Source organism: Neodiprion fabricii, chromosome 1 (genome assembly GCF_021155785.1).
Source record: "Neodiprion fabricii isolate iyNeoFabr1 chromosome 1, iyNeoFabr1.1, whole genome shotgun sequence".
In the NCBI taxonomy this organism is placed as follows: domain Eukaryota; kingdom Metazoa; phylum Arthropoda; class Insecta; order Hymenoptera; family Diprionidae; genus Neodiprion; species Neodiprion fabricii.
Window position 1 is genome coordinate 30,008,704 of NC_060239.1, and position 24,471 is coordinate 30,033,174.

Below are 24,471 nucleotides of genomic sequence, written 5' to 3' on the forward strand. Positions count from 1 at the left end.
CATAACTCACTTGTCACAGATCGACATTTTTCTTTTACTCTTTATTCTTACGTTTCTTTTTCTTCTTCTTCCACTCCTACTGCACACCTTAGCTACGTTCGCTACACGTGTTATTTAATTGTAAACATCTTTACAGGTGAACGCGGAGACTCGGTAATGAAATGAATTTTTATCGTCACGGCACATAAAGACGATCGGAGTACGACGAAACGTTGAAACACTTCGCGGTGATTGTCGTAATCAGTTTCATCTAGAGAATCGCTCGTTCATTATTCTTGAAAAGGTGCACAACTTCGTCACGGATCTAATTTTAAAACGACGTTCTGACGATTCATGGCCGCAATTGGTACTTGGGTACTGTACGAATTAGATCTTTTTATACTCGCAGGTTAAAGGTCAAGAGTTCCCTTTTTATTTCGTTTCAAATGTTTCGTCGTTGATACCCATTATATCGTACGTTGCTGCCGCGATAGTTGATATTCATGTACATCCACAGCTGAGATGTTTAGAGATTAGTTTCAGTATTTTTATCGAACCGTAGAAGGGCCGGAAGCCGTTATAACGTCTCTAAGACCGTGCCTCAAGATTAGAGAAGTTACAACATTGAGTTACGAAATTTTTCCCTCCTCGTACGCATATTTATTTATCCTCTTTGGCAGACCGCGTCGGTTTTACTAATTATTATATGTGTGAAAAATTTCAATACCTTTCAGTTCTATTTTCGTCAAGTTTTTCTATCGCTCCTTCCATACGGAGCATGCAGTTTGTCCTCGCGATAGACGCGCGGCTAATATACACTGTGTACCAAAATTGCACACTGACGCAAGTCTAAACATCGGCGATATCCAAGTGTTCGAATTCACGACGTCTAATCGCCTCTGAGATTCCACCTGCATATTTCGACGAATTTGATCGAACTTGGACGATCAGCCGGAAGACGCAAAGATCTGTAAAGATGAGGTGCCGTGGATCGCGCTTAATTCGAGGGTCTGCAACGGAGGAATCAGTCCTGAAAGATCCGTGACGATCGAGCAATGGTGGTAGAGTTGCTAGGTTAGCGCCTCACGCATTTATCCGGTGTGGTAATCTGAATTCTGACTGATGCCAGATTGCTGGTCGGAAGTCTTTGATGTTACCCGTAGGAGTTATCTGTGTACGTCTTTACTCTCGAGGCGTGCGTTGGTCTCTAGACGAAGGTTTCGGAGAGTCGAGAATAAGTCGCGTCTCGCGTCGTCGGCTTTGTTGTACTCGGCGAGCTGCTCCGCGATTGTTTGCAGAGACACGGCCATTATCTTGACAGTCGTAAATCGAAAAACGCGTCCCCACGTTATACCTCCAGGTATCCAGGCATCTCCTCGGGGTACGGGTACCACCCCCTTACCGACCTGCCGCGAGGAGCTCGCCCCTCGCCTCTGCGCGTCTTTGCCAAAAGAATCAGAAAGGCGACCGCGGGGATTTGCGCTCTTCTTGTCAGCCGATCGTCGAGTGGTTCAACCACTTGACAGCAGCACGCAGCGCCTACTCAGACGCCCGATGTAAGTACGCGTGCAGGATTGCCGGGGAAGCTGCCGCATTACCCGAGAGATCCCCTGCCATCCTGCTTTCGGGGTATACTTAAGCAACTAATCTCTACCCGCGCAGGTGTGGTCGGCCCATCTTTTCTCATATTTTTATTTTTTTTCTTCCCTCTTTCCGCCTTCTTCCTTCGTCGCTTCACTTACCGCGGTGTGTAAAGTCGTCCACAGGTTTCCTCGTTTCCTACCGTTCCGTGAGCTTTTAAGGTTACAGACATTTTTATAGAATCTAACAACTCTCTACGCTCTAGGAAAACTTGGTGGTTTTATAACGAAATCAATCGTTGTGTGGGAACAATTTTTTTCGAGGTCACCCGATGTTTCGTTACAAATGGAAAAGCCAATTTAGGGTGGCATGCATGTTTTTTTGCTAGGACAAAGTCGCAAAGAGAGTTTTAGCCGTACGAAAAATTTGCCAGAAGTGTAAGATAAGATTTTTACAATTATCTCAAGTCTGAGAGATGCTCCTTATCATGAGAATTTGTGCCTGCATTTAAAAGACATTTAAACACGCTTATTCCAGTTTCTTTGCGTAATCTTAATCTATGAAATCTTTTTTTTTCAGCGTTATAATACAATTTTGCTTGTCGTTGCCAAATATTTTCCCAAGTGCAGTCTACGTACAACGATAAAAAAATAAAACACGTAGACAAGTATAAAGTACATAAGATAGGCCGTACAATGTGAGTGAACAAATTTTCTTCCCCCGAAATCGCGAAGGTTGACGTAAGGGTGAATAAAATTTTACTACCCTACGCTTGTGTCTATTGGTCGAAAATATTGTTGGCGATAACGGAGAGAAGTTTACGGAAATAATAAAAAGCAGAACGACGAGACTTTACGGTATACGAAAGCGTGGATGTGTAATATAAGCTACACCTGGTGCCTCAGGGGCACGCCGAAAAGCTTTCGAAAATGATATGCACGCATGTACGATAAAGCACAAAGCTCTGTGGGAACGAGTAAAGTCTGTTGAAAGTTTGTCATGGAGTTGAAGCACCATAAGCGGCGTAACCAAAACAAGCGATCGCGCGGGCGCGTGTAAATATACCGATATAATGCGTATGCACGACCCTTCGTGTGGAGGTGCACAGATACGCACGCGTGTTGACGGGGGGAAGAGAGAGAGAGAGAGAAAGAGAGAAAGAGAAGGGGAGAGGTAGGGGGAGAGAAAAAGTCAGGGCTAAATGTGCGTAGCCAGTATCGTATGATGTGGTTGTGCAGACGCTGCGGTTGTGAGAGAGTGTGGGCGAGATGATATCGGGTACAAGTGGGAAAATGAGCGGAGAAGGAAACGTCCGTTCGGACGGAGGAGCAAAGGAGACGGGTGTACGAGTGGCAACGAAGTAGGTATATCTATGTATATGCATACACATTCGAGGAGAGACCAACGGAGAGGATAACCAACACAGGCTCACCCACGCAACGCGAGATGCAGAAACACTCTCTGATTGCGGCTCGAATGAAGGAGCGCCGCCGACCCGGTGTGGCTGGTCTGATTTCTGAACAACTGCCTCCCTCCTCCTCCGTGTGGCGGTAAAAAGCAAACGAAATAACGACAAACGTGTCAAGCGTTGGGCGCTTCGTTGGCTTTTGAATCGCGAATTTTTGGGGAGTTGGGCTGATTCTCGGGCTGCGCTACAGTCCCATATTCTCTGGACTTTGATAAGAGTTTAAAAAATTGGCCACGTACAGATTTCGAAGAGTGATTTATGCGCTCTGAGTTTACGGTGGGATGAATTTTTGCGTTAAATTTCTTTTGGGAATATTCAATTTTTGAAGTCAGCCGATCTGTTTTCGGAATTCGTAAAATATTCTAAGGACGGAAGGGAGGTCGACTTGTCACGTGTACTCTGCAGCCTCTAACAAGAAAAAAAAAGGAAAAAAATCACTTCTTTCCGATCGCCGAAGACGAAATATGCGCAGACTTATTCGATCGCACGAATCGAAAACGCACATATACGACACGATATTTGACATTCGTCGCTACTTTTCTCGATTACGTGGGGGAGGCGTGCTCTGACATTGGTTGTCCAACTTGCTTGCTGGCTGCCCCTGCAGACTTCGCCGCGGACACTTCGGCTAAATAAAACACCGTACAGTCTGTGTATCACGCCGCACAGTGGTTCTCGATCGAAACTTATCGCTGGCTCGAAAATACTGGGTATAGTGCCTCCTATGCCTGGTAAATCGATTGCATTTTCACCCTCCGACGACTTTACATCGTACCCTTGGTCGAAAACTACTCGATTATACATCACGAATGATCTCGTCGTCGAATAACTGGTATATTTACCAGGAAATGTGAGAGTGTGTCGACTTTCTCCGAGATGCTGCTGGGATGTGGAAAAGTGTGCGTGATTGTACGATAGATTTTCCTACGGCTCGATACATATCCCGCACTTGAGAATCTCTACAGCGAGATCAGGTGATGGGGCGGAGCGTGTGTAGAACGCATAAACAACACGTGACACCAGCCTCCGCGTATATATATATAATATATTATATATATATATGTACCTATATCGTACAACGTGCGTGAGTTTTCTTCTTGGTGTCTATCCCCCCCTCTCCCATTCTTGTGTGCATGATCTACGCCTGCACGCGTGTATGCGCATTTGCGCGGATAGAGGACGGATGGATAGATGGACAGATATCCGCGGCGCACACACGCGTGAGCGAAATACGCACGTGCGTTTGGAGACCCGCAGCTTGGCGCATCGCGTGCACGTGAGCCCGTACATAACCTGTCCATCCTGATAATATAGAGGCTAAAAAGAGAGAAAGAGAGAGAGAGAGAGGTGGTCATATACGCTCGACGCATGTAACACACCGGTTAACTTGTTTTCATAAGCAGACGTGCCCGGGCAGCGCAAAGACGTGGGCCGTAACCGAAGACGAATCACTGACTCCTGCAGCACGGCGATGCATGCGATCAGGGTACCTACTCTAATGGCATAATGATAAGGAATCAAATCGTGACACTCGTGCAAGCGCGGCTTGGCGTTCCTGGGTGAACGCCGACAGTGTGCTCTGATCGGGTGGAGGTCAAAACTTGGAAGGATCGATATTTGAAATGGCCGATATATCGGGACTTCAAGCGTGCGAAAGTAGAATAAAGAAAAGATAAATTGTTCGAAAATCAAGATTTTGAAGAATTGATCTTTCGCGATTTTATTTTCGCATGTTTGAAATTCCGATGTATCGGCCATGCTTAATATTGACCTTTCCAAGCTTTGACCTCCACCCCCCTGACCCTAGCACCCTCGGTTCCTCCCCCGCTATCGAAATACCGTTATACAAATGACGCTGAAGAGAATCGTGCATCAACGTCATTCGGGATGATTTCTTGTGCGATGTGGTGAATTATTGACTTTTTTCTACATTCTCACGTGTTCGACTGAACTTTGTACCGAAATCTGCAAGGCACTCGATCACATGCCACTCCCCGTTGTAGTACATGTACCTAATATGATATCCTAAATGTCCGTAGACACGAGATCGTGCGAAAAATACCGTGTCCTTGAATTATTTTTCACCGATGGAAAATTGCGGATCGAAATCAGTTTGACCTTTTCGATGGACATTTTCTTGATAAATATGTTTCGCGTAAGAAGGCGAAATAGACGGAATTCTTACTATCGCTACAGACGTCGGTACACCGTAACTTCTGATTGGATTGCTCTTTACCCCTGTTTCATGTTTGTTTTTGTCCCGTCTTGCAGAGAAGCTAGACTCGCGGTATACGTGCGGAGAAAAAAACTAGTTGGAAAGTAAAATTATTGTATCATTTCACCGAATTGCTGCGCGTGTCAGGCGGAAAAAAAGTGACGTTTTTAGAGAACGAGGGTGAAGGCGGAGAACTTGGCTTGCTCTCTAACTTGGCTTTCTCTTATAGGTAGTATAAGATTGTTTATTTTACATCAACTCTCAAGAAAGTACTCGGGGTTAGGCTGCACTGCAGCCGGCTGATAATCGGATTAATTTCTTGGATGAAAACGTTTTACTGGCATGTTCCGAGGAATAAACAACAACTACTTTGTTCTACTTCTCCAAATTGCACTCTGTCTCGAGAACTGTACAAAGTTATAACAATCGGTTTGCGGGCTGTGCGCCATTTCGTCGTAGATTAGAGTCGGCGTAGACCTGTTATACCCAGGTGTAAGTAGGTTAGGTTACACCTTGCCAAGTCCAGAGCACTGCCGCACAAACAGACAGCGACGATGACACCGTGGCTTCGACTTCTTACACGTTGATCAAGCTGTGCTCCTGCAGGAGTTCAACAGGTGGTGCTAACCCGGAGACAAACCGTTTCCTCCATCTGCATTTGGCCGGGAATTGTTTTCTCGTACTCCGACGTACACGGATCAATTTTACGCCGCGGTGGTTCTGCTGCGGATCGTATTGTTGGAAAAATGCGGAAAGGAAAGCAGTGGTTTGAATTGATCGTCAAGACTGCCATCCTTGCCGGGTCGAAAACTCTGAATTCAATGTACCTGCTGTAAGATGTCAACGAAACGAGGGAAGAATGACCGCGCTGCAGAAGCTGTCAATAGGAAAGAGAGAGATAGATAGAGACTAAAATTCGCGGTCCAATTAGGGCAAAAGTGAAAGGGCGCTCGGTTTCATTTTCTCCGGACAATCGTAATTTAATTATTAATTTCGGGATAACGATGCGTGCATGCATTGTGTACGCAAAGACATTTATCAAACACAGCAGGTACACGAACGCACTATACAGGGTATGCACATATATATGAATATATTTATATAGGTATGTATTTTAATATAAACGCACTATGCTCACGCAATGGGCGAGAGGCATTAAAGCAGCGTCGAAAGAAAAACAAACGCCAGTGCCACTTCCATACAAATTAGATGCGTGTATATAAGTACACATACAAGTTAAAATTCTGCTCGGCAGTAAGTCTCTTTTGACTTATAAACCAAGTCACAAACAGCGTAAGGTGGTATGCCGTCACGCTAGATGAAATTTGAAATTGTACATTGCCCCGCCGTATCAAACCTCGCATAATTCGCAATGACGAAGAGGACTGAGAGTAAAGAGGGGTAAAAAGAAAATAATAATAGTGTTATTTAAAAGATACCGCGGTCATTCGAGTATTGCGGTAAACAAGTGGGAAAAATGTATTTTGTCCAGACTCCGTAATGCAGCTACATATACAAATTGACGAATAGAGTAAACCTGGCCGATGCGTTCTAACATAACGTGTAATCAAAAATCGATCTGCTATACGCGTATACGAGCAATCCCTGTTTACTTTTCACGTGCAAGCGGCCAGTTGGCCGATAATTCCTCGGTTTGTGTTTGTCGGCACAACGTACATGGATAATTAATTAATGCAAATTGAATTCGCGAGGTTTGCGGTGCGCGGTATTATTATGTGGCTTTAACGAGAGTTGCTTTCGATCCGCGTGTGTGTGGGTGGAAAACGCGACGGGCATGAATTTCCACGCGTGTTTGTCCGTTCGCAATACATCCATGGACCGAGATGTCCTCGCAGAGAAGATTACGAGTCATAATATCGTAGAGTCGGCGGAGGAAGGAGGGTACACTTGTACTAGTATAAACTCACACGTGTCCCACTCGGCAATATCACATATCTCATACTTACAGTGAAAATTGAAGATTTTAAACACCGCAACGCCGCGGCGAGTGTAATAAACCGGCGAGTTAATTATCCCGGCGTACTACTAATGAACGATTTCCACTTAGGTAATTAGGAATAAGTCAAGGCGTAGACTGCACTGTGGTTTACCAAGGTTAAATAAAGTGAATAAATACTATGCTGTGGCGTTTCTATATCGTTTATACGCGGGTACGATAGTTTTCATTCCCGATGAAGCGGTGATTACGAAGGCAGTGCACGCCGGCGCGTCATATCGTCGCACGTCAACCAAGAGAGTCGTGTAAATATTGCCAATGGGTTGTCGAAGGTGAGAATTATTTAAGAATAGCCAGAGCTTGACGGACGGTGATTTTATACCGGTAGGTGTACCCAACGAATTAAATATTCCAAAGAGGATGTCTAGCTCGGAGTTGCAGGCTGGACGGTGGCGGCTATAAACGCTCTTCGTGTAGTAGTAGGCATAATACGGAGACTGAAAGCTCTAAAAGTCATAAAACCGGGACTTGTCCGCGCGGCGACCAACGTATGGCCCATAATTATACGATAGAGGAAGAATCGGAAACTTGCCCCCGTCATCCCTCCGGACATCTGACCGGTTATCCGTCCGCCGGTGCAGGTCCTAGGCATCATTGGCCCAGCCGTATTGTACAATTCGACCGTCATCCTGATTGCTACAATTACTAGCCTCGCTGCAGCTTGTTACGACGCGTGAGGAGGATCACCCTCGACGGGAGTGCCTCGAAACTCTCGACTATCAAGCGGGGGTCTCTCTGCTCTCCACGTTTCCTGTACGAAAAACTTTTTCCATGACCATTACCCGAAGTAGAAAGTCCAAGATGTCCAGTCAAAAATCCGTTACTAATTCAGGGACATTTTCATGACATTGTCAGGTTACTCAAGGACATCGAAAATAGAATATTTCTACGCGAAAAGAAAAATTCAAGCATAGTTTCCAGGACTTTTGAAGGACAGGCAAAATTCAACATTTCCAGGGCCACTGGGCACCGTGAGATTCCAAAAGCACTGTCCTCTCTAGCCTGGACTGAAAATTACCACACACCGGCCAGTCCTCGGCAACGTGACTGTGGTATATAGGTAAATGATGATCTCGAAGCAAGGTTCACTACCATCGTTGAAACCACCAATAAAGTAAGATGAAAAGCCGAAGAGAAGAGATTAGAAGTAATTAAGTGTGCGTTCGCTCTTCCCCAGCAATCCGAGGGGTCCGAAGTCGGCCGAGTCTATATGTAGAGGCTTTGGTCGGTCTTATTTGCCCTGCAGTCCGTGTCCCAGGGGCGAAAACGTATAGAGTTCTCGATTACTGTTTGGGGCGAAGGCGAAAGAAATTAACTACGACCCTCGTCCTACCAGGCGGCTCTTCAAATCAGCGTGGGTACAACAACGCGCAACACGCTCGATGCAAGTGGTACCCACCAGAAAGGTGGTTGAATTTTCGTGGGTGTGGAAGCACGGCGAAGAGATCATTCGAGGTGCGGGTTCTCTTTCTGTAACAACTGATCGTTCCTATCTTCAGCGGCTCTTATTGTCTCTCGGAGTAGCGCGATCACGCTTTTACTGCCTCTTCGCTGTCTAACGCGCCCGGGAGACAACGTGCAGACCGCGGTGCGCGTAACGGAGGCCTATTGTAGTTTACAACAAACAACGTGGAATAGGATCGTTTACCGGTATATCTCGAGGCCGGAACGATTCACGCTCAGGGTTACCTGAGCCACCGAAATACAATATTACACAATTCGAGACCTGATTGGACGTGCGTCTCCACGGAACCCGAAATTTAGGCATTGGATTATACCGTGAGGATGGGCAGGACGACGGGATGGCTCTACTCGCGCATTATCGTCTTATACGTACACTGCAGAGGACAAGTCCCACCACACCGGGTTCCGGCGCCCATAGCCCATAAATACGAGCAACCAGCCTCCGTGGTGTTCACGCACGTTGCTGAGAGGTATGGGTGCTGTACATGGTACATCACATCTACAAGGGTCTCCATACATCGCGCGTAACCAACACTCGACGATGCATCGTATCGCTGGACGTGGAAGTAGATTATTTTTCTGCTCAACAGCGTACAAGCCGCGCGAGTGTGCGTACGTGCGGTTATTTTTCGTCACTTCGAGTCTCCTTCGACTATTTTCTCTTATTATTATTTTTAAATTGTTATTCTTCCCAATTCTTTACGCCCAACATTATGTTTCCACGATGTGTGCGGCATTTTTTTTTCTTCTTCCTTTACCTTTCATCGTTATTCCTCCTTGGCCCCCGACGAGCTTCCATCGTTCCTGAGAGTAGAACCACTTCTATGACCTTGAGGAACCTTGGCGCCGAGATGAGGCCAAGGCCTACGTGACACAAGGAACCAATAAACGGACCCCTTCCTCTTCGATGCAACTGAGCTAACTCCACCGCTGGGATATATCGCTTCGCATTGCGGCAGGAGATGATTTTTATTAATTGTAAACGCCATTTGCAACTCGCCAAGTTGCTCGCTTCATCCGATGCCGAGGAAAACTCTTCTTCTCAACTGCCGTGCTGGCTCGAGAGCTTCGGCGTGACTCGAATGCATCGAGCGACTTGGATAACCCGCGGGCCGAGTCGCCGGGGGTCTATTTTCAGTGTTATAAATATACCGTATGCGCTCAAGGGATTTATGGGTTTGGTAAACAAATGGCGTTCGTTCCGCCTCCCGGCCTGACCATTAGTATGCTAAAAGGCTGATACGGCCAATATTTGTACAGTCGCGGTGTCGTACGCGAGCGGAACAACGGAACCATTTTACTCGCATATAACTCGGCTAGTGTTCCTCGATGTGCTTGTCATTCGATATACGCCTTTAATCCGGCACACCGTGCGATATATATATATATATATATATATATATATATATATATATATATATATTATATATATATCAAAGCATATGCAAACAAGCACACCCATCGCTCACGCGAAGAAACTTTTCACCGCTGTGGACGAGAATGAGAATCAGAGTACATGTGGTACCTACCCATGCTTCTTGTTTCGATTCTTCAATATTTCGTCATCGGCTTATCCCCCGGAGCTTGATACGAATACTGGTGATTCTATTTAAAAGCGGGATTCCGACCAAACAAGGGATCGGAAATATGTTACTGCCTGCTAATTTATTACCGTGGACTAATTAAGCGAATTTCACGCAATTTTCCTCGCGCAGTGTGCATCGAACGAATAATCGATGGTATAATGTACATGGACGCTAATTGGTGATAAATGTCGTTTGCGAACTGACCGAGTCGAAACAGTCCGATTACGTTACTGCGGTAGGTTAGGACGACCACGTGTTAGACCCAGGGGAATCGCTGGTCATAGGTATACATTGAATACATCCGGTTTTGAGTCCGATGTAGAAAAACACCGTGTCGAGTTATTAATAAACTAGTTCGTGACCACTTCGTGATGATTATATTGCTGATTGTGTTACTGTTTGCTGCTCGTTCGTGGTTGCCGAAAGTAACTATATCATGATTCGGTGAAACAGCGGGCCAAGTTATCGTATAAATATCGTATAAATAACAACTTCAACAACGACGGATATATAAATAAACCCATAAAGACTGTAAATTGTAGACAACGATTGACGTCACTCGAAATAGTCGCATCTTATATAATTACGTGTACATAATGCATATAGTACAGAAGATGTTTAACGATTATGACGCAAAAAATTTGTAGGAGCTACCTGTACGTCTGTAATGTAAAGTATAATATTTATGTCATAAAATACCAGTCTGGAGGAGACACACGCGCGTTTAAACGGTAAGATTAAAAATAAGCGAGCGAAGGATTTTTCTTATAGCAGATATTTAAAAATAACAGGCTGCCAGCTTGTTGGAAGTTCAAACGAATGAAATTATAAATATGTAGAAAGAACTGGATTTCGACAACACCGCCTTTCGAGAAATTTAACCTGCAGCTCGTGGCGAATCGATGTCACCACCCTGGAAAAAAGAAATAACGCTAACACACGTGCGGCAGCCGATATAATTTCGTCGATACTTTCCTCTCCTGTTGGTATTAAATTTTTTTCTTATCTTCCACCTTTTCCTTATTTCTCTCGTATTTTCTCTATCACTCAACTTTTCCCATCCATTCCTCCTCCCTTTCCTTTTCGCTCCACCTGTCAAATCGGCGTGTGTAAAACCGTCCATGTACGCCAAAATATATCAAATATAATCACACGTTCACTCTCGTGATTCCGTCTTTCGGTACGTACTCATTATATATTCGAAGGTCCTCCGTCTCTCTTTTACGAGACTAAACCACACGAATGCACAGCCGGTTGATTACATGCCTATCGCCTATAAGACTCACACCAACCGAATCAAAGCGAGCCGTGGGTAATGCTCAGGGTACGAGTTTTCAGCGTTATAAACAAGAGCGAATGGAATTTTACACACGTGAAATTCCAATAACTTGGACATGTTTAATCACGTATCCATAGGTATAGTTGGTGTAAATATGTACATACGCACGTTGTATTTTATCGAAAAATAAACCAACCAATTCGATGCTTGGATCATGCAGGCTGCGAATAAGCTACTATCCGTTTCTCTCCTTCTACATTTTTTTCCCCGGTTTAAAAAAAACAATTTTTTTTAAATCTTCCTTTTTCTCCATCGTTAAACCGCGATGTATTTATGATTACAATTGATTAACGCTCGCATCGAAAGTTGCGGTGAAAACTCGTTCTGCCGGCCACTTCGGGCAGTTGACGCATCTCTCGGTGATCGCCGCCACGGTGCGTTGCAGGTAGACATGTGTACACAAGCACAAACACACGACTCGGGATAACCTGCGTATATAGTTCGGAGTGGTGGTGGCAATGGTCCATATTCGAGTCTCGAAAGATAAAAGGAGAACTGAGAAGAGGTGGAAGAAGAATAGGAAGAAAAGGAGTTTCGAAGTTTCTGTAGCAGCACTGACCTGACCCTCGAGCTGGTATAACGTGGACGCGCCCAGGAAAACCTGTTCCATCAAGTTCTAAGAATTCTTCTCAAATTTCTAGCTACACACCAGTTTTACCTTCACCGCACACAAAGTAAACAAGGTTCCCCGTTCCGTGGGCTTATACACACAGGCAAACACAGATTGTAAGAAGGAAAAGGATGCTGCAGGTTATACCTGCGTTATACGTATCTACGCACTGACGTGACGTCACGGGACCCTTGTCCTTGTCAAATATTTTACCAAATCTGCGGCTTCGTCGCCTACCCTTTTCTCCCGAAAATAGGGAAAAGGAACACACCTCCTCTCGGAGAGGAGTTGCGTTTCGTGCAGCACGGGCGTAATGTGGAAGCCTTGTAGGTAGCAGGTATAGAGAGAGGGACCTTTTCGAGGCACAGCACCCCTTGCTGTATCCACAGCTACGCCCAACCGTGCACGTTCGTGGTGTAATACCGCGGCCGTAACGCGTATGGCTGAACGCGGAGACGTGCGTTGTGACTCGGTATGTGCGTATTTCAATCATGTTGAGGAAAAAGCCGTTATTTAGCAATTTTTTAACTGTTTGATTTCCAGTAAACCGTAATAAAACGAAATACATGTACTAATATTTTCCAATCCTAGTTCGTTCGAAATCGTTTTAAATGTGAGAAAGTAGAGTGATTGTTTCTCGACGTTTCGTTACGATAACGTTACCAACTTCAACCTCGTGTATCATTACATGGATATAAGTGTAACGTGGGTATGTATGTACAGTGCGACAAACGTGGCGAACCCCCGCGCGCTGCCTTATCTCTGCTATCCGAAGGCAAATATTTGTTGCCACCAACTGCCGGCTCGATTTTTCTCTGCTAGGGATTCTAATGTCGAGTCAAAATCGAGACGACCAACCACACGACGTAGCGGCTGTAATATACGCGCTTCTGCTCGAAGGCTTGAGCTGTGTGCAAGGGTACGTTTATGGGTGCCCGGCTATTCTTACGACTCAAACTTGACGGGGAGCAGCGTTGCGGTGACTTTGACAAATGGGGAAAATCCAGTGTTCAGTCATCTTGTGTGTAATTATTTTTCCCGAGACTTCTTCGTTTTCTTATTCTTTATATACTTCAACTTTTCGCTCCAGAGGATTCTTTTCTCGTCGGCATTGGTCGAACACTCCTCGTGCAATACTTTATACACCGCGATCGGACTAACGATCAACTTCGAACTTTACCACAACTATGCACCGATAAAGTAAAACGAGTTTAGTGAAGTTTGCTGATATCACGGTACTTTTCTGTACTCGACTTTAGTCTGAGGAATTATTACAGGTTTACGTAATACGATTACAGCATCTCTGACAGTGAATCCGCTTTTATTCGTTCGTCCAAATCGACTCATGTCAGACACATTAATCCGGTAGGAATATACAATCAACGCCAATTTTTAACCCACCATAGAAAGGATGGATGTACCGGTTTGACGTTTTTGCACTATTTAATCGACTGATTCGACCTACCCAGATTGTTGTGATTAAAATTAACTGGCGATTACGTATTGCAATGCAAAATTAGCAATGCAAGAAGAGGCGAGTTTATAATAATAAGTATCATTGAATAATAAACGATTCTGTACGTCGGCTGGATTGATTACAGTATTAACCAGACATCGTGGCGAGCGTCTGTTCACGATTGGCCGTAATTATAAACCACGTAAAACAACAACTCGAATCTAAATGGCGCCTTTGTGTTACATCAACCCATGCTAAAGTTTTGGGAAATTTTAACCACTCAACATCGTCGAGACGAGCCAACCATCCACGGAATACGAAACCCTCTGCAAAGAACTTCACATATGTTAAAGGTGCGTGTGGGTTCGTCCACATGTACGAGTGTAGGCTGTAGAGAAAATTTGATAAGTTATAGGAAACCATGCATACACGAATACCCGTCGGGGGACAAACACACACGCACGCACACAGACACAGACACAGACGCATCGTGTACGCGCACGCGTTGAATGGTACATAAATGATAAAAATATCTTCTACGGCACGACGGGAGACCACCAAAGGTCTGGTATTACTTAGCCTTCGCACTCGCCCTCCCAAAAGGTTTTTGTCTGCCATGGAGGCAAGAAGAGAGACACCGCGAGGAAAACACGAGGAGGGAATTATTACGGTTCGCTGCAGCCTTGGCAGCCTTGGTCTGCCTCTATAATTCATTACGACATGAGAGAACGGGCAAAAATCGAAATTCAAATTTGACAATTTACTCAAACGACGTGCAAACGGGCGCAGCTTGGATGCATTGAGTTTAACAGGATAACGGCATGATCCGTGTGTTACTCAACAAACGGAGGACGGATAAAATGGGGCGAAGATCCCGGAACGTGTCCAGAGCGTGCCTAAATACCGTGCGAGACAAGTGCGTCTTTATGCGAGCACGAAACACAATGAATTTCTTTTTTCACCGTCGTCGTCTTCTGTGCAGGTATCTCGAGCTCTTTGTGTCTAGCACATCCCTCGGAAACGCAAGTGCATCGGCAATGTGACGTGCATGCTGGGGCTCGGATCGACGGTTAGCAACGGCCGTCGCACAACGAGATCCTCAAGACGTGGGAACTTTGGCAGGTGATCCTGAACCAAGAAGGAAGAAGCGGCGGCTGGGCGGCAGGGGAGACCAAAGACTCGTAAACTTCTTGGCCCAAGGCCTCGGACACCTTGCACATCGGCCCCATCGCTCATCCGACTCCCCCTTCACGCGCACCGCGTTACACATATTATATATCTTCGATTATTATCACTCGCAGATGCGATCGGCATGTATTCGCGTCACTTGTCGTTATAAATACAATTCACTACATCTTCACTTTCATTACGCTGCATTTTTCTTTACATCAGCTGTAGGATACGTAAGTGTGTATAACTGTAAGGAATACATTCGTCCGAGTTCAGGCGTTAATGAAGAAAAAGGTATAGTTATGTGTTTGAAAATTAGGTAATCGGGGTAGGTATGCATCCTACGTAATGACATGGTGGTTCAATAACAAGCGTGTCCGTGAAATTGCACCTCGCCAGTCAAGTTGGACCTGTTTTTCCGCGAGGCTTTTATGCCAGAGGTAAACGTTGGCATTTTGATCAACGATCAAGTTTCCGTTACGTAATACTTTCTTCGTTTTTTTATACATCCGAATTTTTATGTTCCACGTATATTTGTCTCTTATTTAACTTTAATTTAGATAATTTGCGTGTCGGGTCGAAGAAAAAAGGTCTTTATAAAGAAAGAACATTAAGAGGGTAAACCTTGCACGAATGGAATTCCCTGTAGTTCCTTTTTTACCACCGATTCAATACATAGAATATTTTAAATTGCATTTACGGTATTCTCGTTTGATGAAAAATAGAGCAAGTAAAAGCGAGTAATGCAAGCAAACAAGAATTTCAAATTACTTGTCTTATTTAAGTTTCACGAAACTATAAGAATTTTCGATCAAGATTGAATCTAGAATTCGTATAAGCAGGATACAGGTTTCATTGGTTCGTGACTGACTGGATTGCCGATGTCGCGATTATGCTGGAATAAATACGTCACGGTATAAGTATAATAATACTACCGTAATCCTAGATACAAGAATGAGATTAGTTTCACAGAGAACTCCCCTCCGAATTAAGAGAGGGACGGTTGAAATTGGTTGGCGACGGGTATCCGTCTCGTTTTTTCTTCCCTCACCAATTTCTCAGTGACGTAAGGTCAGGGATGGAGAACAAGAGTCCAGGGCGCACAAGCGTCAGGCATGAATTAGACTCAAACCGAATGGCTTACGCGCGTTCCATTGTCGTCTAGCTGCCGTTGTTCTTCGAGAGTCCGAATTGTTCGTCTGAACTAATTTACTTGTTTTCCCGGTCTGCATCTCCCCCTCCTTTATTTCAGCTCCCAGCCTCGCGTTATGCATTGGCGCACGATTTTGTACAACAACAAGGAGTAAAAAAGAAAAAGAAAAAAAAAAAAACTCGGCGAGAAAAATTGCTGGCCGGGGAGTCGTTCGATTTTAGCATATTAAAAGAAGCGTAATCTGCGCTATTTGGTCCGCCTCTCGGCATACTTACGTTGTAATAGAATTTTCTACCTTTCGTCGACTGAAGCGATCCCCGGAGCAGGGAACGCCTGCTGCAGCGGGAGAAGAGTAGCCACGGCTTACCAAAGTATGTAAATACATAGTTGGACTCGCGTACCGAATGTATAATAGGGTGTGGCTAACGTGAGCTGTATCAAGAATACCGCTTGTTCTTTCGCAGCTCGCTTTTGTGCCGCTGCGACATTTGCATCGCGCTGTACTTGCGCACGAATTCACCGATTGATTTCCATAATTGTACACATCGATATTCTCCTCGTTCTCGAGGTGCGCGCACCCGTGGAAGGCAAAACGTGCGTTCTCTTCTCGACCCCAAATCCTGCATAGACCGGTTAAGAAGGTGGATAAAAAAAACATTCTTCACAGCGATGACCGCGAAGCGAAGACCGAAGCGCCTCAACTATAATGCCATCCGATACGGGCACGACAGCTTCCTTAATTATCTACGTAATACCAACATTTTGTCAACTGCAGTCGTATCGAGCGTAGGCATACACCGTGCACCTGTAAACACACAAGCAGACGCAAAGTTGTACAGTGTGACGCGCAAATTAGCATTCGACAGCTGACAACGGGACGAATGGGCGGACGTGCAGAAGGCATTTCGAGTTGACTTCCGGATCAGGTAACAAAGCCGGAAAACTTGGTCATCGTGGTAGATACCTACCTATACAGGATACATGCACACCATTGGTAGACGCTCACAAATTTCCCTCGTCAGCGTGCGCAGCGATCCTTGTAGGTAGGTATATAAGGGTGAACTAAAAGTGGCAGAGTGGAAATTGGAATTGGAAGTAGGTACTTCGGTCGCGGGGGACAAAGGCCGGATGGATGGGCCAAGATTAAAGGAAGAACGAAATAAACCGGGGCTGCTTTTGCGGGGGAAAAAAGATTGAAAGAAAGAACCGAGTTCAAGAGATAAGAAGAGATGAGAAGCGAGGGAGAGTAAAGAAAATTAAAAAAATAAGAAAGAAGGACAAAAAGTTAGAAGGTTAACCTGGCACGGAGCGAAATTAATCCCAGTTTATGAAAAGGTCTCCTTGGCGCTGTTGCTCCCCTCGCACTGCGGTACGTTTACCTACATCTTTTTCACACCGCTGATACTCAACATCAATGAGAAAAGTGGTATAACGGGGCTATAATCGTAGGTGATTAAAATAGAACGGATATTTACTATAAATTCTCAGGCAGATTTGACACGTGATGGTCTTTTACGTTCGAATGTAACAATTTTCTAACTGTTCATCAAACCACGTATTGTGTATATATATATACATACGTTATAGATACTGGACGTATATATGACGAAGATTTATGCCGGAAACTATTAGCAGTCAGTGGCTGGTTAGCAAGTTTTCTTCGTGCTGGGCGGTTATTATATACAGATATATGCACCGTCCTATGAATAGCTTTTCACGTTAAATAATGTCATTTGAGGCTAAATCTTGAAATTTTTATCTAATAGGTACATAATTATCGAAATTTCTAAATATGCATTGCAGCTGCGCTGCCGTGTGGAATGTAGACGTGTACAACCCTACCTATTTACATGTATATACAATTTACGGGTAAAATAACGAACGACGACTTATAAGGATGCACGAAGTCGCATGTACGCATAATACCGTATTCTCGCGAAACCGTTGTGAGAAACGAAGTGCGAATAGGCGAAGAAAACAAAAAGTGAAAAAACAGGGAGGAAAAAAGGAAAGAAATAAGGTCTAGCACAAACGGAAGTATTATATTATGAAGTATGCGAGGCTGCTGGAAGTGCAGAGCGCGTCTATAATAACTGCAAACGCTGCTGGGTGCAACGGAAAAGATGAAAGACTAGGTCAGGAGGGTCCTTGCGTGTTACGCACATTTACCCTGCAGTGGGGACAGGATATAGGTACGGCCTGCAATTATGTATACGTGTGAACATATATGCACGCTGTATTTCTCGCAAACACCAACTTACCCGACACTCGCAACCAAACGCACGCATACTTACGCAGGACGAACCAACACAGCACAAGTCGCGCAGATGTGTAACTAGTATTGGACTGGTACTATACATGTACGTGGACTGCAGGCAGTAGGGTTGGCGAGATGTGCACAAATGCTTACCGGGTGTCCCGTCCTTCGGGGAAAGGGAGGAATGAGGGGGAAAGTACGGGGATTCACGGTTCCCGTCTTTTGGTATTGGCAGGAAATTTTCCCCGCGTATTACGCAACCCTTGTCAGCTTCCCATGGCGTAATTTTCCAGGGGAACGTGCTGATCGTGGATGAAAAGGTTTGGCAAACCTACGCGATGCGTCGACAATTGATCGTTTCTCGGAACCTTGAACAAGCGTTTACGACGCGATTTAATTTTGATTATCTACGGTCACGTGACCCTGGTGAAGGAGCAAAAACTACCGAGTCACTGTCTTCATGGTACTTCCGACCGTGAAACTGCTTAGCGTTAGACCCCCTGCAACTTGCATGGTCATTGCTGTTACAAACGAGGGTCGCACGCGGGTTATTGGTAGGCGCATGCCAAAATCTACGCGACTTATTCCGCGCAGCTGAAATCCTACAGTTGTTCTACCGTCGCGGTATAATCAAAGTTTGAAACGAAAAACTTTCTCGTAGCGTCTACGTAAATATACGATATACATGGGATTGGTACACAACGAAGACGCAGCGTTTTCTCGAACCGAATCCCCGACGGTGAAAAGGAAAACTAAATTTCTTCAACAATGCCGGCGAAAGAAGACCTGGAAAGTACCGAGTAATTTCAGTTTCCCCCGCAACGCAGGCCTCTAAAGCAATCGGGAAATTTTGTGCATAGAATATATAGACTTAGTCTAGAGCGAACGCTTTCGGAAGCTTTGGTGGAACGATAAGTGGGCTTTATGGAATAATCGATAGCTCAGTCCCGCAGGCATGCAGGAGGGCAGCTGGTTCCCGATATCAGCGGAAAATTTCACCCTCTGGTAGCGGGGTCCTATCGATTAATCTACGCGCCACCGCTTCGACTGCGTTTTCTTTTGTGAATGATGTTTCGGCGTACAAGGGTCGCGCGTCGCCTCGCGTCACACACACTCACAATCAGTCCCCCGTCGCATCGACAAATGTACGTTGTTCCGACGTTGTTGTCAGGCGGGTTACTCCACGCATAACGCATGGGTGCCTGTGCATGTACGTGCGAACGGAAAAAAAACCACAAGTTACATCGCTAGGACGATACATCGGTAATCCAAAGACGCGGTTACATACCTACTTACAAGGAAGGTGTCCCAGGTCGATATATCCGATTCGATTTCATTTGTAATATGTTAGAGTAGTCTGAAGACTAAGCGACGCGTAATTTTTTTTTTTTTGGTTACCTGCCATTAAACACTTTAATGGGGTGAAACCGTTCTCCAAAGTAAGGCATGTCAAGGGGCGATTTGGGAGTTTTTGTTTGTTTTTTTTTTTCCTTAATTGAGAAAATTACATTTTTCATTTCTCGTTATGAGAAAACTTTTCCAGTTGGATTGGGTAAAAAATATTATGTTCTTGTGGGTGAAACTGCCAAATCACCCCGTGACATGCCTTACTTCGGGGGGTGGTTTCACCCCCTGAATTTGTTTAACGGTAGATAACTAAAGGAAAAAAAAAATACATGTCGCTTCGTTTTTAATCTACTGTAACATATTACCGAAGAAATCAAATCGGAGAGATCGACCTGAGATACCTTCCTCGTTAGTTGAGTGAGCTGTTACCATTGTGACGGTCTCAGGCTAACCACGATTCGATATTGCTCATGAACCTGCTGACGACTACACTTGACAATTTGTTTACTTATCGCCAATTGGGAATTCAGAGTCCCACTATGTCAGTGTTGCCACCGAGTTCAGGGAAACACGATTCCACCGCATGTCCCGGAGATGCGTATGCGTGCTTATTTTTTGCTCCAGTAACCTATTCCGTTCGGGTGTGCGTACGTATACAGAGCATGCGCGGATCGTTTGAGGCGTAAAGCGCGGCGCAGCAACAGCTAGGGCAATTTGTCGAAAGACAAAGGAAGTGAAATGCAGGGAAAGTAAATAGATGCGGCGGCGGCGTAAAGCACCGAGTGCGGCACGCTGTGACGCACCGGGAAATGGGGGAAGGCTTCGAGGGTGGAAATAAAGTGGCAACGAATGAAAATTAGAAGCCTATACACCCGGAGAAATATACTCACTCTGATGTCTCTGATATCTCAGTGGTTTACCGAGCTGTTGCTTGCAGCGTCGAATCATTATTACAACTAGGTCGAGATGCGGGTTGCGGTGTGATGGTAAAAATTAAGGGATAATAATTACATATTCGGTAAATGAATAACGAGATGGGCATAGCCAAGATGTATTAGAGAAAACAAACAAGGACATCCGTTTGATAAACACGGTTAAATCTGTCTTCTCTCCCTTCTTCGTCTTTTTCAAGAACCGTCTCTGCTGCTCGCTTTTCCTCGTGCAGCAACAGCAGCAGCAGCCTTTACGGTGCGCCGGTACAAAGAAACCCGAGCTCGCTTTACCAAACTTGCGTACATACACGTAAATATGTTGTATCGTTCATCTTTTTCGTCACTAATATAAGTTTCTGGATTGGTTAGGTTGCTTTTGAGCACACCGGTAGCCGGCATCGTAAACTTTGAATAGCAAAACTTTATGGGTACAAGTATTTATGAATTGTATATATATATATATATATAGAAATGAGTTGTGAAAAGAAAGGAAATGAGTATTATTAATAGAAGACTATGATAATTCTGAAATTACCTAATAAAATTCAAAGCTATTCGAGGGCCTTAACGATGATTAAAAGTGTTTCCAAATCTTCAAAAGGTTCAAAGAAAACTGAGACGATTAACACCCTGCGAGTTTACCAAGTGGTCCGTTCACCTTGGTGAGGATTAATTTCCTACCACCGGCTACCAAATATCATGAACAATAAAGTCGATCATGCCGATCAGACGGCGCGACGTTGCCGACGGAGTGTTTTTTTTTTCCTTTTTTCTCTCTTTGTATTTCTCGAATTCCGCTATCAGTTTCTTTAAGCGTATCGAGCGATAATCGAAGAAACAAGATACGAAACGTGATCCCGATGCGGAGCAGTTTGCCCGCAGCTCGTCGTTACGATATGCGAAGATCGATTATTCGAGAAAGACTCGAACCCGTTTCAGTCTGGAAATGTGGATGCCGCGCGATGCGAACGTGAGCGTGAACTCTTGACTGGACTCTCTGACCACTTTTCCCGCTAATGACCATTCGCCATTTCCAGGACCGTCCGTCACGTGGCGTGTGTCAATTGTACTTGACTCGATGGCGCCGAATCTACACGTCGATAGTCAACAGGTCAGCTCGCTCCACGTCCCGTACCCTGCAGGTTCGACTCACCTTCAGATCTTAAAAGCTTTTAAACCAGCACAGAGAGTGACTCGAAGCCAAAATTGACGACGAACATTGTTGGTCATACTTCAGTGGGACTAAGACCGTGGAAAGTTTCGACCCGGTAGCTTGAGGGAGGAGCAAATTAGCCTGTCCCAATCAATCGAATCACTCGCTATCTATACCTGTGCCTTGGCAAAGCTGATTTTTCATTCAGGAAAAATCTTGTAAGGTTGTATTATCCGGTATCCCCGAGAAAATCGGATGTGGGTTAGCGATAATTTTGTTTCAGATTTCATCAACACGTGTTCCTGTACATCATGCAACGCGTAGCAGCGTATTTTCTTCTTCGAACACTAGCTTTCTCAACGATCATACGGTATAACCAGTGCCAAGACTTGTCACGACTCCTGTAACCGCTGATTTAACTCGGTATTACGTAGCGGCAGGAAAGCGACATAGAGTGGTCGGTAAGAAGGGGCGTATCAGGGGTGGAGAGGGACGGTTGAAAATGTATCTACACCAAAGGGGTTTCCCGTTGCCAAAAGTCTGCAGCTTCCACAGTGAGCGATAATTTGTGCAGATTTGGACGAGCTCCGCGACGAGTTGAAAGACTACAGAAGTCACCGGCGTCGAGGATTCAACCCTATATACCGATTTCTAAATATTCGTCAACAAATTTTTGGAAAATCGATGCGACCTTCCGACTTCGCTACAGTAAGCACTGCACGAAATTGATACGTTCATGGTACGGGCGTATATCCGAAGACAAAGAACGGAACGGCACTAAAGCCAAGAGTGGAAAATGAAGGGGAAGGAGGTTAGCCACTTTGGCGAATGACGCAACATCACCCTCTTCGCTTCCAACATCTTTCCGATTGCCGTCGATCAAAAATCATTGCCTCGTCGACTGATTCCGTAAACAAAGAAAACAGTGTCCCGGTGGCAGAAGATATCAGTTCGTGGGTGAGGAGGAAAGTTTAGGAGTGGTTATATGTTCTGGTAGCAGGGGTCGAGGAGGGAGATAAAGGGAGAAGGATTCGTGGGCAGGGAGCTGAGGGGAAGGGCAGGGTGAGGCGAAGAGGCTACGAGGGGAGAGGAGAGGCGAAAGAGGGATCCTGCCTCTGAAAATACGCCAGGCAACGAACAGGACGGACAAAGAAGCGAGTAGCACGCATGTGCGTGGAGAAAGCGAGACGGAGCGATGAGCGGCGAGTGAGAGGCTTTGCCATATACCATGTACCATATACCATATACCATCTACCATCTACCATCTACCATACGCATGCAGCGTACACGGCACAGGGTATGATGGGATCAAACACAAAGAACGATCGTGTTCCCTTGCACACAGTGTGATATTCGCTCAAATTATTATGCGCGAGCTATCCGGCCGCGGCAATTGCGTGTTGCGAATGGCGCACCTCCATATAACTAAACCCGATTCAATTCATTCGACTCAATTGAAGTGCCAGCAGCTCAGAAGACTAATCCTGGGCCCAGTTGGCGCGGTGTGAGGGAGGCCTGACCCCCGATGTGTCAAACGAGAAAATCAAACGCGGGAAAATATCGGCGAATCTGCGCCAGTTTAGAAACCCCGTCACCCTCGTATTCTGGTCTTTGAAGTATCACGTTCTCGGTATTACCGAAGGGTGCATATTATCGAACACACGAGGAGTAGTACGCGGTTTCGAAGGATTCATTGGACTCCACTCGTAACGTTTGCGCCACCTGCGACGTCGACGAGTAAGTCAGTGGGACACAAAGGATCCCGCGAAGCGTTTCCTGAGCTGATCTAATCCGCGACCACTGTACAGTACATATAGACACTGCGGGATTCTTCGTTAGTATATATATATATATATATATATACACTGCGGTTTTGCCCCTTACCAAAGGCGGAGGTGAATTTCCGGTCGGTTATTTAACCGGGGCCTGGAGACCGGTCGGCGCGACTTTGGACTATGTTTCACGATTGTTCTATTTAGTACAGGGTACGTGAGTAGCAAAACCTTGTCTGATTTCACTGACGATAACAATCACAGTACCTAATTGCTACCAGTGCTTTACAGAGTCTCGTATCGTCGTCTAAAGGAACCAAAAAACGTCGCGACAAGTCTTTTTTGCAGTGTAACTCGCGAATCGTTTACCCAGGTAACGATATTCCGGAAGCCTGCGAGTCCTGACAATTTCGCCGTTTACGTGATCTTCGATTCACTGCGGAGGCTTGTTTTTGTCAGGAATAGAAAAGACCGGTATCGATCGAATACATTTGTAAGCTGGTCGACGACACCGCAGTCTTCGATAATCGCTTAACAAGGTTGCATCACTTCGGGAGAAGTATCGTCGCTGTCGGTAGGTGTATGTAGCCAGGCACTCACGTACGCGTATGATACGTGTCCGCGAAAACGTACATCTCTGTACAGTGATTGGATAACCATCGCGTTCGAAAGAGCAAACGATCCGTCCACCCTCCGATTTAAATGCGCCGACCTTGATTCCACGTTATTGACACGGCAGGCGTGGACCGCGCCAATCGGCGCTGATTGTCACCGGTTTTAAGCGCCCTGAATCGGTAGCGATGCTGTAACAAACCAACCAGTCATCCGCAACGATCCCCCTACCGCAGCGGAGTTAGCTAGCACAAATTGGCAGAAGTTTTGCGTAATTTGAAAAATGCGAGAGAGTCAATTGGCCGGAAGCCCTGGAGCCAAGGTTTGAGAAGGAAAATCCTTGCAGACTGACTGATAATC

At 45.3% G+C, this 24,471-nt stretch overlaps 1 protein-coding gene and 1 long non-coding RNA gene across 3 annotated transcripts in view; one reads left to right on the forward strand and one right to left on the reverse strand.

Annotated features, from left to right (window-relative positions):
• Window positions 1–24,471, reverse strand: part of LOC124181618 — a 92,994-nt gene that overhangs the window by 46,907 nt on the left and 21,616 nt on the right. The window lies entirely within an intron of this gene.
• Window positions 7,418–10,094, forward strand: LOC124181652. Its single transcript, XR_006870526.1, has 4 exons — window positions 7,418–7,505; window positions 7,589–8,013; window positions 8,116–8,320; window positions 8,438–10,094. It is a non-coding gene; the product is annotated as an uncharacterized LOC124181652 (long non-coding RNA).